The sequence below is a fragment of the Lichenostomus cassidix genome, chromosome 8, assembly GCF_008360975.1.
Source record: "Lichenostomus cassidix isolate B80296 chromosome 8, HeHo_3.0, whole genome shotgun sequence".
NCBI lineage: Eukaryota > Metazoa > Chordata > Aves > Passeriformes > Meliphagidae > Lichenostomus > Lichenostomus cassidix.
Window position 1 is genome coordinate 17667236 of NC_139489.1, and position 13113 is coordinate 17680348.

The 13113-nt window shown below is 40.4% G+C and overlaps 1 protein-coding gene across 2 annotated transcripts in view; it reads right to left on the reverse strand.

The window, feature by feature from the left end:
* Positions 1-709: 709 nt before the first annotated feature.
* The window catches only part of LOC146433958 (uncharacterized), a 47009-nt gene continuing 34605 nt past the window's right edge, over positions 710-13113 (reverse strand). For both annotated transcript variants that reach the window (XR_014853766.1, XM_085068149.1), the window contains 3 exons: positions 6162-6259; positions 3524-3663; positions 710-2922 (listed from right to left, as the gene is read on the reverse strand). The gene's annotated coding sequence lies outside the window, so the exon portion shown is untranslated. The remainder of the gene's footprint in view (positions 2923-3523; positions 3664-6161; positions 6260-13113) is intronic.

A 13113-nucleotide genomic window follows, 5' to 3' on the forward strand; every position in this document is an offset into this window, starting at 1 on the left:
ACACAAAGAGAAATGTTTTCCTAAATCAATTTATTTAAGTCTGTATGTAAGTGCTCTGTTGAATCAGTGCCTAAAGTCAGCAACATATCAGGAAAGATAATGAGATTGGGCCAAATGTGTATTAACAGCCAAAACATACAATGAGACAAGGAACATAATTATTACTTGGACTTGAACAAAGATCCCTACATGTATAAGTTAACCAGATTTTTAACTTCCATTTCTTTTGAAGCTCTTAGATTAAATCTAAATTATGTGGCAGCTTACGTTTACCTGTGCACTCTGAGACTTCTTTGTCTTCTGTTCAGCATCTGGATCTGCTTCTCAGAGAAGTCACAATATTAGTGGGAGAAATGGTGCCTGCTTGAGTATCTCTTGATAAGATGATGCAGAAAATATACCTAAACTCCTGAGCTCGGAAGGGCTCTGGACCCCACAAGCTCAGGGTTGAATCTTTTGTTTTCTGCAGTGTCTTCAAACAGAAATTTATTTTGAGTTTCTGTATAAAGCAAGTAGAAAGTCATCCTAACAAACACAGGAGATTATTAATCTGGCAGAGCACAATGCAGATCAAAATGGTTTTAATCATTACTCCCTGTTTTAATTACTACTTGACACATTATCTCTATTGTCCTTCTACAAGTCTGTCTTTTGAATGAAATATTAAAGGCGAGTTACAGCTGAAAATATATGCAGTCTAGAAAGAAAATGGCTTTGAACTATTTGAAATGATTTATTGTCCACATTTCTTTATGAATATTTATTTGCCATAGTGAAAGCAATTCAATAAAGAGAAAACATGAGGACCAGTTAACGGAGCATTTGCATACTCTAACAGTTAAAAAAAGGGAAAGAAAAATAGTATGGTGCATCAGAATGGTATTAATGTTTGGTTTTCCGGTTTCCTGTAGTTCATTAATATGCAAGATTCAGATCCAGAAGAGGAGATATATAAATAGCCTACAAATAAACATCCCCAGCCTTTATATATTCCCATTCAGAAGGAAATAAACATGTTTGTAGAGGGATTTTCAAGGCCAGGGTGGAGTCTGTAATTTTGTTTCCAGACTACTTCAGGTAGTTGGCTGTAAAGACTCCTTTTTGCACCAATCTTATGTAATCTAAGTCCACATCTTGTCAGGTCCAGAGGTCACTGATTCCCTGACACTCCTCCAAGGAGCAGCAGGCATACCTGCCTATCAAAGGGAGACATGAGCACTCTGATTATTTTAGTGTTTAAGCATAGCTGTGTGCCCCAAAACCAAGCATAGTGATGCTTCTTTCTTCCATCCTCAGTGGAGGAACAGAGTTTTTCATGGTATGCGCTCTCATTTCTCCCTGCTTGAATTAGTTTCATCGACCAAAAAGCACTATGTGTTAGACTTGGAATGAACTTTGCTCCTCAGAGCTTCTTAGTGATATTCTGATACCCAGTCACAGATGGGGCCTTGACAGATTTTGTACTGATTTTCATGATTCCTTTTCTCTCTCTTTTTTTTTTTTTTAAGCAGGGTTGTTGCTGCTTGAGAATTCACATGCAAATGGAGATGTTCACTGGCACTGTTTCACAAACAAGCTTGGTTGGTTGGTTTTTAGAGATGATAAACTGAATAGTATATCACAGAGTGTTTGAAAAAGGATAATCTTACTATGTAATATTTCTTGAGAAGGATGGTTACAGTAGTAAAACACAAACTTTGGACAAATACATAAATTCTCTATGCATCAATATTCAGCTCTTCTGAGCTAGAATGATAATATTTATTTATAGTAATAATTATCATTATTATCTACCTGAAAGCTAGCTGTGAGGCTAAATCATTAATATTTTCAAATTATTTCACAGTCCTTAACTAGAATTTGCCCTTAACTAGATTTGCCCTTTACTATTATATACTAAATATAATAATTTTCTCTGTATGCTTATTTCATTTTTCTTTGGAAAAAACACACTTAATGTGTTGTTCTCTTTACATTTGTCTACATAAAACATTTTAAAATTCCAGCTTTTGAGCTTTTCTAGAAGTTAATAGCAGGAAAAATTGACATTATTGTATTTATTGCGTATTTCTCCTCTTTTGTCATAGTATTTTACCCCCACATAGATATGATATCGTCATCTAGGAGCTTGTTATTGCCTGTACAAATAAGAAGTTGAGACCTACACACATTGTTTATTTCCTTGCCTGAATTTGGAATAGTAAATGTAACCACATGTTAGTTCTCTGAAGTCAGAGGTCTCTCGATGTACCACTTTAAATGTATTGTGTGTATCAGGGAGTCTCTTTAAGTTGCATACAGTTAAATGCTACCTCATATTACATGCCTGGATACATTTATAGGTATCTCAAATGTCTTTTTCGTCTGCAGTTTACCAGGTCTCCATTTATTGGCGAATGTGTATCAGTAACTCACAACTGAAGATACCCAGATCCATTTCCTCTTGTTTTTATCTGTTGGATAGCTAGACTCTAATGGCTGGGATCTACATCTACCAACATAAAAGCTACAGGATATGACACTGGTATCTTGTGGTTCCAATCAGCCTCCTGGTATTATAGTAGTACTTTTATTTAACTGTGTTTCTACTGCATTTAGCGTTCTCAGCCATGCTGGCTGTTTTACATAGCATCTGCACCGTATATTGTGATAATTGAAAACTCAGTACAGCCTGGAGGCACCAGCACAACAGGCCAGGAGTGGGCTGGGGTATAACTCAGAAGAATAAGGCAGGCATACAGCAGGAAGCAGGGCCAAGGCAGCTCCAGCACATCTCCAGAGCTGGGTCAGGCATGCAGCAGCTGGGGGTCCTGTGGCACGTGGCAGCTCTGGGAGCAGGGCCTGGGGGAGCAAATGTCCCTTCAGCTGCCATCGTGGGGCTGTTGTCTGGGAGCACACACCGTAGGCAGAGTCCGGGCTCACCTGGAAAATTACATGGACAGATCAACACCAGATTCACGGCCATGCACTTCACTGACAGCTCCCATCCTGTGCCTGCCCAGCCCTTCCCAGGGTGGTGCCTATTCCTAAAATGTCATCCAGGCATTAGTAGAGAATAGGTCAGATATTTTTTCTAGTGTTTCAGAAGTGTAACCTATATCAATGAATGTCACTTGCTATTTGAATTCTCAGAATTAAAACAAATCACTTAAATGACTGGATAAGCCACAGCATTTCTTCCTATTAGCCTATGTAGAAAGAAAAAAATGCCTAGAGTGCAAAAAGGAGAAAATAAGAAATAATGAAAAAACAACTTATGGCATGAAGAAGATAAATATTTCTTGCCTGTCCTCCTGGCTCTATCTATGAAGATTTTGTCCAACAACCTCAGCCAAAACTATTTAGTGAGTGATTTGTGTGTCTGGCTGATGGAAGGTCCAGTTGTCTCAGGGGACAGCCTTGCAGGCAGGAGGGTTTCCAAGAAGCAGACAAGTAGGTCTCTGCAGTGGGAATTACGAGCTTTCCATGTCAGTAGCACACCTGAGCTGATGGGATGATTTGAAGGAGTTAGATGTGGCCCTACCTTGTAGCAGCATCCCCAGAAAGTTGCTGATGTTAGATTGTCCCCACAGACTGAAGATCTGCAGCTTTCCACGAGGCATTTGGCATGGCGAGGAAGGAAGGAAGGAAGGTGGAGTAGTCCAGGAAACATAGGCTGTTGGGCTGTAAAATTGGGAAAGGTTGAAACATTCCACCCATTGGGGTTCTCCCTTAAAAGTAGGTTTGTATAAGAGATTAAGCCACCCACTATGTCTTTATAAACAGATTTAAAACCACCCTGAGGAGCAGGTCACACTGGTTCCTGCCCTCTTTGGCATTCTGGCCTTGCTCTCCACTCTGGCCCAATTTGCCAGCCACAGCAGTTCAGCTCCCAGCATCCCACCCAAAGCTAGGGAAATGCCCTGCCAAGACCCTGCAGGACACCCACACCATGGCACAGGGCTTCACCCACCACGGGCTCTGTGTCGCCTCTTGTCCCCAAGCTCTGCCCTCCAAATGCCAGTGCCTCTGAGGCACAGGGACAGTGGTAGGAGTGGCAATCTGGGTATGTGTTCATGGTTTCATCTCCAAATTTCTGCTTGAAGTGCGGCCTTTTAGGACTCAACTTAGGTAGCATTAATCATTTTTTCTAAAGTTCTTTTAAATTCTCAAACAGTGGCATTTATTACTTTCCTCTGACTCCTCTCTTGCCTTTTTCTTTTTCTATTTAGTACAAGGAGTCGTCAGTGCTGAACTGATTAGAAGAAACTAATTTACGTCATCAGTTCAGTAGTAGGACATACTTCTTAAATCATCTAAGATAAATACTTTTAATTAAGCAAATGTCCTACTCAATTCACTGTGGACAATCCCATCATAATGGATATTACTTCTGCATGCTAAATCTTAATCTTCATCAATACTGAATGCACAATGCAAAACCATTATTAAAAAAAAGTAGGCTTACTGTAATATTACCATTTTGAAGCTTCCAGCTTTTATATGCATTAATATGATGACAACAGACTCCTGGCTACCAAATTTTACTACAGATCAGAATTTTTATCAGATATGTATATGAGATCAAATCAATGCTAGCCTATTATTTGCAGTTTTTATTAAAAAGTTAAATTGGGATTATTATAAACTCTCTTCAGATTCCTTAATAAAATAAAAAAATAAAGTTAAACTCTAATGATATTTCCTGGAAGCATTTTAAAAGGCTGCAAGAGCAGTAAAGTCAGCAGGCACCACACAGTGAAAGGAAGTTTTTACCAACCAAAAGATGAATGCATCTCTTCACCCAGAGTCTAACGGGTTTACTTTATATGGATTTTTGAGAGACAGAGAGAAAAGAAGAAAACACAAAAAACTCCAAGCAAGTGCTTTCCTAATCTAAGGCATCATATCATCAGGTTGCTTCCTGATAAAATCTTTCAAATTCTGGTCTAAACTGACTTCTAGCTCTTGTGACCAAAATCTCCTCTTTTTGTCCCTCCCTCCATCTCTTCAGGCTTGGATTTGGAAGTCCCCACTGCAAAGGAAGAAATCCTGATCCCTATTGCTTCAGTTGTGGTGTTGATACCCATTAATATTTCCCTGGCAAGTACCCTGACCCTGGTGCCCTTGAACATGCTCAAAAAACATAGGGTATTCCTGAGCCTTTGTCCCTGAGAGGATTAACAGGGTTGCCCTGGAGCCAGCCTGAAGGTGTTTTAATAGGTAATAGGGGTGGGCTTCACAGCTGACTGCAAGCTTTGCCTCAGGCTGCCCCTGCTCAGCAACACAGATGCAGCCACTGAAATTAGGGGGTAAAGCATGGCTATGTGTATGAGTTAAAATGTGAATCCTCAGAATCTGGTGGAGGATATCTCCAAATATATCCTTCCCCCATCAAGGCAGGCATCCCAATGGAGGGTACAGGCACTGCAGACCTGTGCTGCTTCTGCCACTGACTTCTTCTCTGACCTAGAGAGTTAGATACTTAAGCTGTCTCTCCCTCTATTTGTCTTTCCTCTCTGGCCTCTCTTATGGCTTATGAATTGTCTGAAGGAGAGACTGCAGCACTCTGTGTGGTTTTGCTGTGCTTAGCACAAGTAGGTGCCAGTCTCTGTTGAGTCCTGTCGCTATATCATGGTAAAAGTAAATAAAAAGATAATAGTGGTAACAATAGTTATCTTTTTGTGTGGGAACAATAGGTTCCTAATGGAGGGGAAGCTTCGTCTGAGTTTTTTATCTCCAAGTGTAGGTCTCTCCTCACTCAGCTGGAGAAGATACTGCTTTTGTAAATCAGACAAAACTTATCATGTAAAGTGGAACACATCTTTGATTATACTGAATACTATCCTGTCTGTAATTTACCCTTGCTGCTGCAAAGGACACAACATGATTAAGGTAAGAAATGATAGACTGAACATTATGTGTCAGGATGGTAAAAGATTTTTCCTATCCAAAGAGGAAACAATAATCAAAAAACAGTGAAAATACACAAGAAAATGTTTTAACGTATAATAAACAAGCCACCCCGCTGATGCCTTATATTGTATTGTTGCTTTCCTTGCTCAGATTGCTGCAAATCCTTCTCCCATAGCCTACAATATTTATTTTAAATCAGCTACACACTGTCAAGATTTTTTAATGATGTGAGTATCCTTCCTCCATAAGTGCATATACATTGTTACCTGCTCAGCCTGCCATCTCTTCTGTTTCCTTGGGTGAGTCCAGCTTCTTGCAGTGACATTTCTCAAACTGTAGATCTGTGCAGTGCATTTTCCTGGAACTGTTAAAAGCATGGCTACTTTACTTGATGACAATGTTTAGCAGTACCAGCTATCATTCACTATTTGGTATACACCAGGTACTCTGCACAGGGGCAGAGAGGGCATTATCCTGATTTTACAGACCAGAGAAACAAAGTGCTGCATTTGGCAGCAATTAGCCCAGAACATGCTGCAGAACGTGCAAACAGGAGAAGGACCAACTCATCTTCAGCTCACATTTTATTCTTTAGTGTGTTACTGCTTTTGTTTCCTCTAATATTCCCAGTTGCACTTTGCCCTCCCAACAGCCTTTCAGAGAATGATCACAGTAGATTCAAGTGCTTTTGCACTAATACAGTCAGACACTGCAGCAAACAATGCAAGTAACTTCCCTAATTTTGCATTGTGGCTTTGCCATGTATGGTGTTTAGTAACTTCTACCATGTCTCTGATGATTTCTGGGTCTGCTGCCAATAACGTGATACATTCCTATCCAAATTAGCATGTGATATTTTGTGCTCTTACTCAGTGATAAGGTCTGTTTGCTGTTTCCATATAGATGTATTTTCAACAGGAAGAGAAATTCTATAAGCCCAGGATGAAAAGCCCATCAATTGAATTGGTACCACATTACCATGGCAACAATATAATGCTAATGAAATTGTGACTGTTGAACCTGTTTTATGGAACTCTACAAAATGGGCCTCATAAAAGGAGAAATCCTGTTGATTAGTAAATGTTTCAAAGCATGATGAAAACCTGAGAACCACGTGTGCTGTGACTTATTAACCACGTTATCATCCTCATTTAAGATAACACATTGTTCTTTGTACGAGCAATAGTGCTCTAAAAATATAAAATTACATGGGAAAATCTGTGTTTCTCCAGGTTTTGACATGCACCACAGAAAGACTCACTCATCTCTGTGCCCGGGTTCACTGGATCAGTTGGCATAGGTGTGTATTGAGTCATGCAGTTTTTGCTGCTTATTTAATCTCTCAGAATCTATAAAATTTACTGCTACTGCAGCTGCAATAAATACCTTTCTGTAAGACAAATGTGGTTTCATTTGTATAAAATTATTGCACAAAAAAGCACATCCTTTTAGATTGAACCCTACACAGAGAAGGTGTGGTAGTAGGAATGCACTCTTCACTTCCCACCTCCTTTCTTCTTGCCCACTTCCCAATTTACTGCCATATAGACTGTCCCCAGAGGGACAGCTCTCATTCCTCAGGACAGCAGCTCTTGCTGAAGCCTACTTTTAAGAAAAAAATGCTGAGCACATGAATTTCCTGGTCAGTCATGTCTCTGGACAGGCTTCGGGGGAGCTGCCTCACCTCTAAGCATCTGGGGCTTCACTGTTGAGGTTTCTACAGCAGGATTTAATTTTTAGATTGATAATAGATAAATAATAGGTAATACTCCTCTTTGTTTTCACCTTGGAAATAAACAGTGTGTCTCACGCTATGGAGTCCATCTCCTAATTTGCCAGGTAAATCAGAAGAGAAAAGAAGGTGTGCCAGCAAGCATTGAGCTCAGGGAGGCAAGGGGGCTACAAATGTGCATTCACCATGTTGCGTTGTCTCGGTGTTTAATAGAGACAGTAGGGGGGAACACTGCTCATTTTAGTGAAGTCCGGATCTACATGGCACAGAAGTCAGCAGAAATCTTCACATTAGATTTAACTGGCTTTAAATCAGGGCTTTAAAGGGCTGTTTCTTAAAGCTCCATGTTTGATCCTATTTGGAAAAGGAAGCCCTGTCTAACATTTCATTATTTCCATGGTTTTTGGGAAAGCAACACACCGAATTTCTGAGTTGATAGAAATATAATGTAATGTAATTTCCCTTAATATATATTTTGCATTGGCTGACAGTTTTATTAAGCAGAACCAATAATCATCATTATTCAGTGTAATAACCATCTCATTAGAAATGGTCTAATTTTCCCTAATTTTAATTTACCTCTCAGACTAAGCTGTTCTAAAATTACTGAGGTGCCTACAGCTCAGTTTTGTAAGACTTCAGCAGAAACATAAGTCTTCAAAAAGCAACTACTGATTTATCACAGCTAAAATAGTGATACGCCAGGCCTTTTGTGAGAAAAAAAGAACTAAAAAAAATTCAGGTTAGGAAATTGCTATATCACTTTTTATTTCCTTACTGTCTTGGAAGTAGCACTTTCTGCACCCATTTTGCACAATGATAAATTGTACGGTTGCCTTCAAGCCTTGCATGCACTACCCTTTAACAAAGGACCTGGCTAAGGATCACACCAGAGAGTCCTGGTAAGGGAGAGCTGACAAGCAGAAATATTTCTTGGAGAGAGAGAGAAGGAGATGAAGACACTGATCAAGTTTCATTATCATCCAATGAAAATAGGATGTAAACTGTGACATCCAGGCAGATTATATATGTCAGGCAAGCAGATGTGAGCAGAAAAATGTAGATGCTAAACCTTACCTAATAGGCTTACTCTGTGGATTATTCTCAATGACGAAGGCTATATTAAGCGTTGCCCTGTATGTAGTGATAGTTAATACACAGGATATAAAAAACATGCATTCATAAGTGAATCTGGAGATATTCCCAGCTGTGCTGAAGTTAATGCTCTTTGAGATACCTTGGAGCATCCTAAAAGCACTTTGAGTGTCATATACTTCTACAGAAATCATAAACAGCATTACGGCATTTATATAGCTTTAGTTCCAAAATGTCAAAGGGCACTTTGTTTTCTCTAAAAAATGTGCTCAAAAAATTCTATACCCAAACAGCACTTCTGTATGCAAACTGTTATAGCAGCTTAGCCACATGATTTGGTCGGGCCAGCGCTGAAAACACCTTTGATCAAAAGCATTTTGTTGCAATCACAGAGATAAGTAACCTCATATGAACAAGGAAGCGTTTTGCAGGTTATAGTATAAAATAACCAAATTGTTTAAAGGTTTTGTTTATCATCAGATGTTATTCTGTGTAGTTCTGAGTCATAAAAAATAACTTTTTTAGTTTGCTGGGGGTTTTATAATACTCCCCTAAAATAACACGGAAAAGGCAGTCTCTTGTAGAAGCACTCATGAAATGTCTTCTCTTTGAAATTCTGAGCCTTTTCCAGCTGTAGTATTTTTTGCTTAACTATAAGAACACAACGTACAGCAGTAAAAAGCATTACACTATTATCCCAAGATAATTTGATAGTCTGTAAATGTATTTTCCTGCCTGTGGTTCCAGACATTATGCTCTCATTTGAAGTAATGATTTACAGTTATTTATACAATTCAAGTTAGCCCACATTGGTTTCACCCTGAACATTTACCTGCATGGTACAAACACGGCTTATTTGTAGCTTGTACAAGCTAGACTAGATGGGTGATTTTTGCAAGCCACACGCGCTCAGCAGTGCAATGGGATGCCTCTTGTGACAGCCAGCTCCTGCAGGAAGTGCTGCAGTGACTCACTGGTGGCTGTCTCCTGCCCACGTCAGAGTTATCACAACCATACATCAGCATGAGTCTGCTGGACATGTTGAATTGTAAGTTCTGACATATAACCATAGCTCTGATCTGATGTGGTCAGTAAATACAGCATGGCACTTTCCAGAAGTACTTACCCTGCTTTTCTCTTTTGGCCTCTGCGTGGGATGTGACAACTCACCTTAAATTCCTCTGGCATTTCTGGAGTTTACCATACCATTCCCCCCAAAGCTGGAAAGGAAGTGGTCCAGTGCTAACTGGACAGTTGTTTCATTTCCAGTGCACCCACATTTCAGGGTTATACAATATGTTTGTAGAATTTGTAACATCAGTGAGTGTGGACACATGGCTTTGGTTTTGCATGGGCTCAGAATTCACCTCCCTTACTCTCACTTGGGAGCCTGTGCTGGGAACAGATTGACATGAGGTGACAGTAATTAAATCCTGGCTCCTAACTGGTTAGCAATGGATGGAGCACTCCATGGTGCAGGCAAGAAGAAAGTCTCATTTGAGTCCCTGGTGATCCTCCTCTGGGAGCTAGGGGTGAATTCAGAGCCATGCACTGGTGACATCCATTGAGCTGCCTGCTCTCTGTGGGTGTGAAAATGCTCAGCAACACAAAAGAGGTAAAATATTATTTCCACTGTCTCTTTCCACTGTCGTACATTCCTGAGTAAAACCCCAGTTCATATCTGATATTGGGAAAAAATTAGTGTCAAAGGAGAGGATTGCAGAAGGGTGCAGTCCTGACTTGGGGTAGTAAGCAACCAGGCCAGGAACTTCCACCTCTGCCTTCCTGCTTCCCTTATTCTCAGCTGGACTTGTCCCCACAGTGCGCGCAGGAGGCCTGGAGATGCCTGGGCGAGGTGTGTAAGTTACAGTTCTAATAAAGCAAGGGGAGACAGTGAAGAGTCAGAAATTATTGTGTTTCTCCTCACTCATCTCTTCATGGTATCTTGGATACTGTTGTGACAATTCAGACAGTTTCTTCAAAATAAAATAAAATAAAATACAAGTACTTGAGATATCACTTATGTTTTGCTGAAACTCTTTAAAGTCTTTTATTTTAAGAGAAAAATTAATATAAACTTGTCTTTCCAGGACACAGTGTCATTTAAGAACAGCAGCACTTTCAAAGCACAAGAATCCCAGTTTACCATCCTGATGTTGGTTTATGATAACATTTATGACATTAATATAATGGATTATGACCTTTCTTAGCTTGTCTGACTGACAGTTATTCATATATAACACAGTACTTATCACCTTGGTCCTTCCATAATAATAATCCCTTCAATTTTCTGAGCTGTGTCATCAAAACATGTACTCATAAGTGTTGATCTCATCTCTGGGAGAGTAGCACCAGGAGCTCCTTTTGAGCTTTATGTCACCTAAAATCTAGAGTGAAATTGAAGACCAATTGCAGAAAAATACCCTGTCTCTAACTTTATCACACAGTCTGCATAATGGCCCTTATGATTTTAAATGATTTACTGAGTCCTGTCAAAATGCTATGCCTTTCTGTGGTGGAAGTTATTGAAGTTCAGAAAGGCCATTATTCTGTGCAACTGGAGTGATCTTGAGGAAATACACAATAGATGGTGTTCTGCAATTACTTACCTTGACCTTCCTCTTTTTTTTTTTTTTTTCTCTTTAATCTCCCCAGGATAGACAGAACAAAATACATTTTCTTCAACATTGAGGGTGAAATTTTGCTGTGCAGTTTGTACCTGCTTTCCTCATTTTTACTAAACAAGACACTCTTTTTAGATTAGCACTTTCACATTAATCATATGTAAAAGGTGAAAGAGGAAAGTGAGAATTTTGTTTCCAAGAATTGACCACTTGGCAAATACTAATGATGTTTGGGTGGATAAGGGGTCACTCAGAGGACCTGGATTAGACACCAAGGTCTGTCACAGTCTGGCTCTATAACCGTGTTCCTTCCCTGTGTGCACTGAGCCTCCCAGTCTGCTCAGTGGTCACCAAGCCATTCCCTACCATGCTCTGAGCACGGGAGTCAGGCTGGGGCTGTTGCTGTGGCAGGCAGAAGATGTTCATGCCACAGAACTGGGGCTGCTACAAGCTGCTCATTCAGCTCTATTGAAACAAACCTGGGAATTGTGTGAAACATCTCTCAAAGGCAAAGCAGGAGCAGGAGCTTGCTGTGCATGGAGATAGCACCTGCATCTCCCTGAAGCGTGCTGTGAGCACAGCCACAACAGCATGAGCTCTTTACATAGTACAAGATGTTCTCATGCATGTAAGGATCCTTCAAACAATAAATATTAAAAAGAAACATTATGTCTTTAACCTGGCTGAACAATTCTGTGTGCCTTAGAGCCACACAGAGATAGGCCATTCCCATTCACAGTGGGGCTCTGCTTCCACAGACTGGCAGGCCTGCCTCTCCTGGGAGTGCTGAGGCTCTCCAGCCCTCCCTGTTTCCCTGGGGCGACACACCACTGTCATTCTGGCACAAACATCCCATCTATAGCAATGTCAAGTTCAAGCAAAGACAAACCTATAGCACGGCAAGGCAGCCCTGGCACATATCTGCGACTACATTGATACCTCTGTCTTCTCCCCAGTATTTTGTCAGGAATGTAACTTGCTAACTTTCTTTGTTTATAATTTTTTTTTTTTTAAAATAAACCAGCAATGTGACAGGGTAGCTGCATGCAAGGCAGGGATAATGCTGTTATATAGGCAGAACAGAGGTGCTCTGGTGCTCAGCTGCCACCTTCTGAAGCTGCCTTCAGCATTCGGAATCAAAACGGTTCGTCAGCGACAGATCCTGGACTGGCATTTCAGGCTGGGTGCTGATGAGCAGCCATTTCTGTCCCTGGGCCTGGTGATTAGTTTTATTCAGCTGAGAGACAAGTACTTGGACATTTGTCACTGTTTCTTTGTAAAATGTGTGCATGTTTTCTTGGGCTATCAAATGGGACATATGGGACCTGGATTCCGTCTTTCATTAGATCTTGGAAATTGTGTCCTCCTGAGGCAATTAATTAGCATGATGTTCTTGGCTGCTAATGTTTGATTTCAGATTTCAGTGGCAACAGACTTGGCAACACAGAATTTTTGAGGATGGTCTAATGCTATCCATGGCCTTCACACAGCTTTCCACAACCCTTCAGCTTTTGCATAGTTCCCTTAGGTGTGCAGACAAGTTCCCTAGTTTCTGTCCATGTCTTAGCTCTGTCTTTGAAAAATAAATATAATAGGACTTCCCTGTTTCATGGGACAGGTGCAGTACAGATTATACCTTGGCAGAGACCAGGCAGCACCACTGCAATCCTCTACCACCCCAGCTCCATGACAGAGAAGCTGTTCTGCAAAGCTTTTCTTTGATCTTTCTGCAGTTTAAAGCAAAATTATTTACAGTAGAAATTTGTC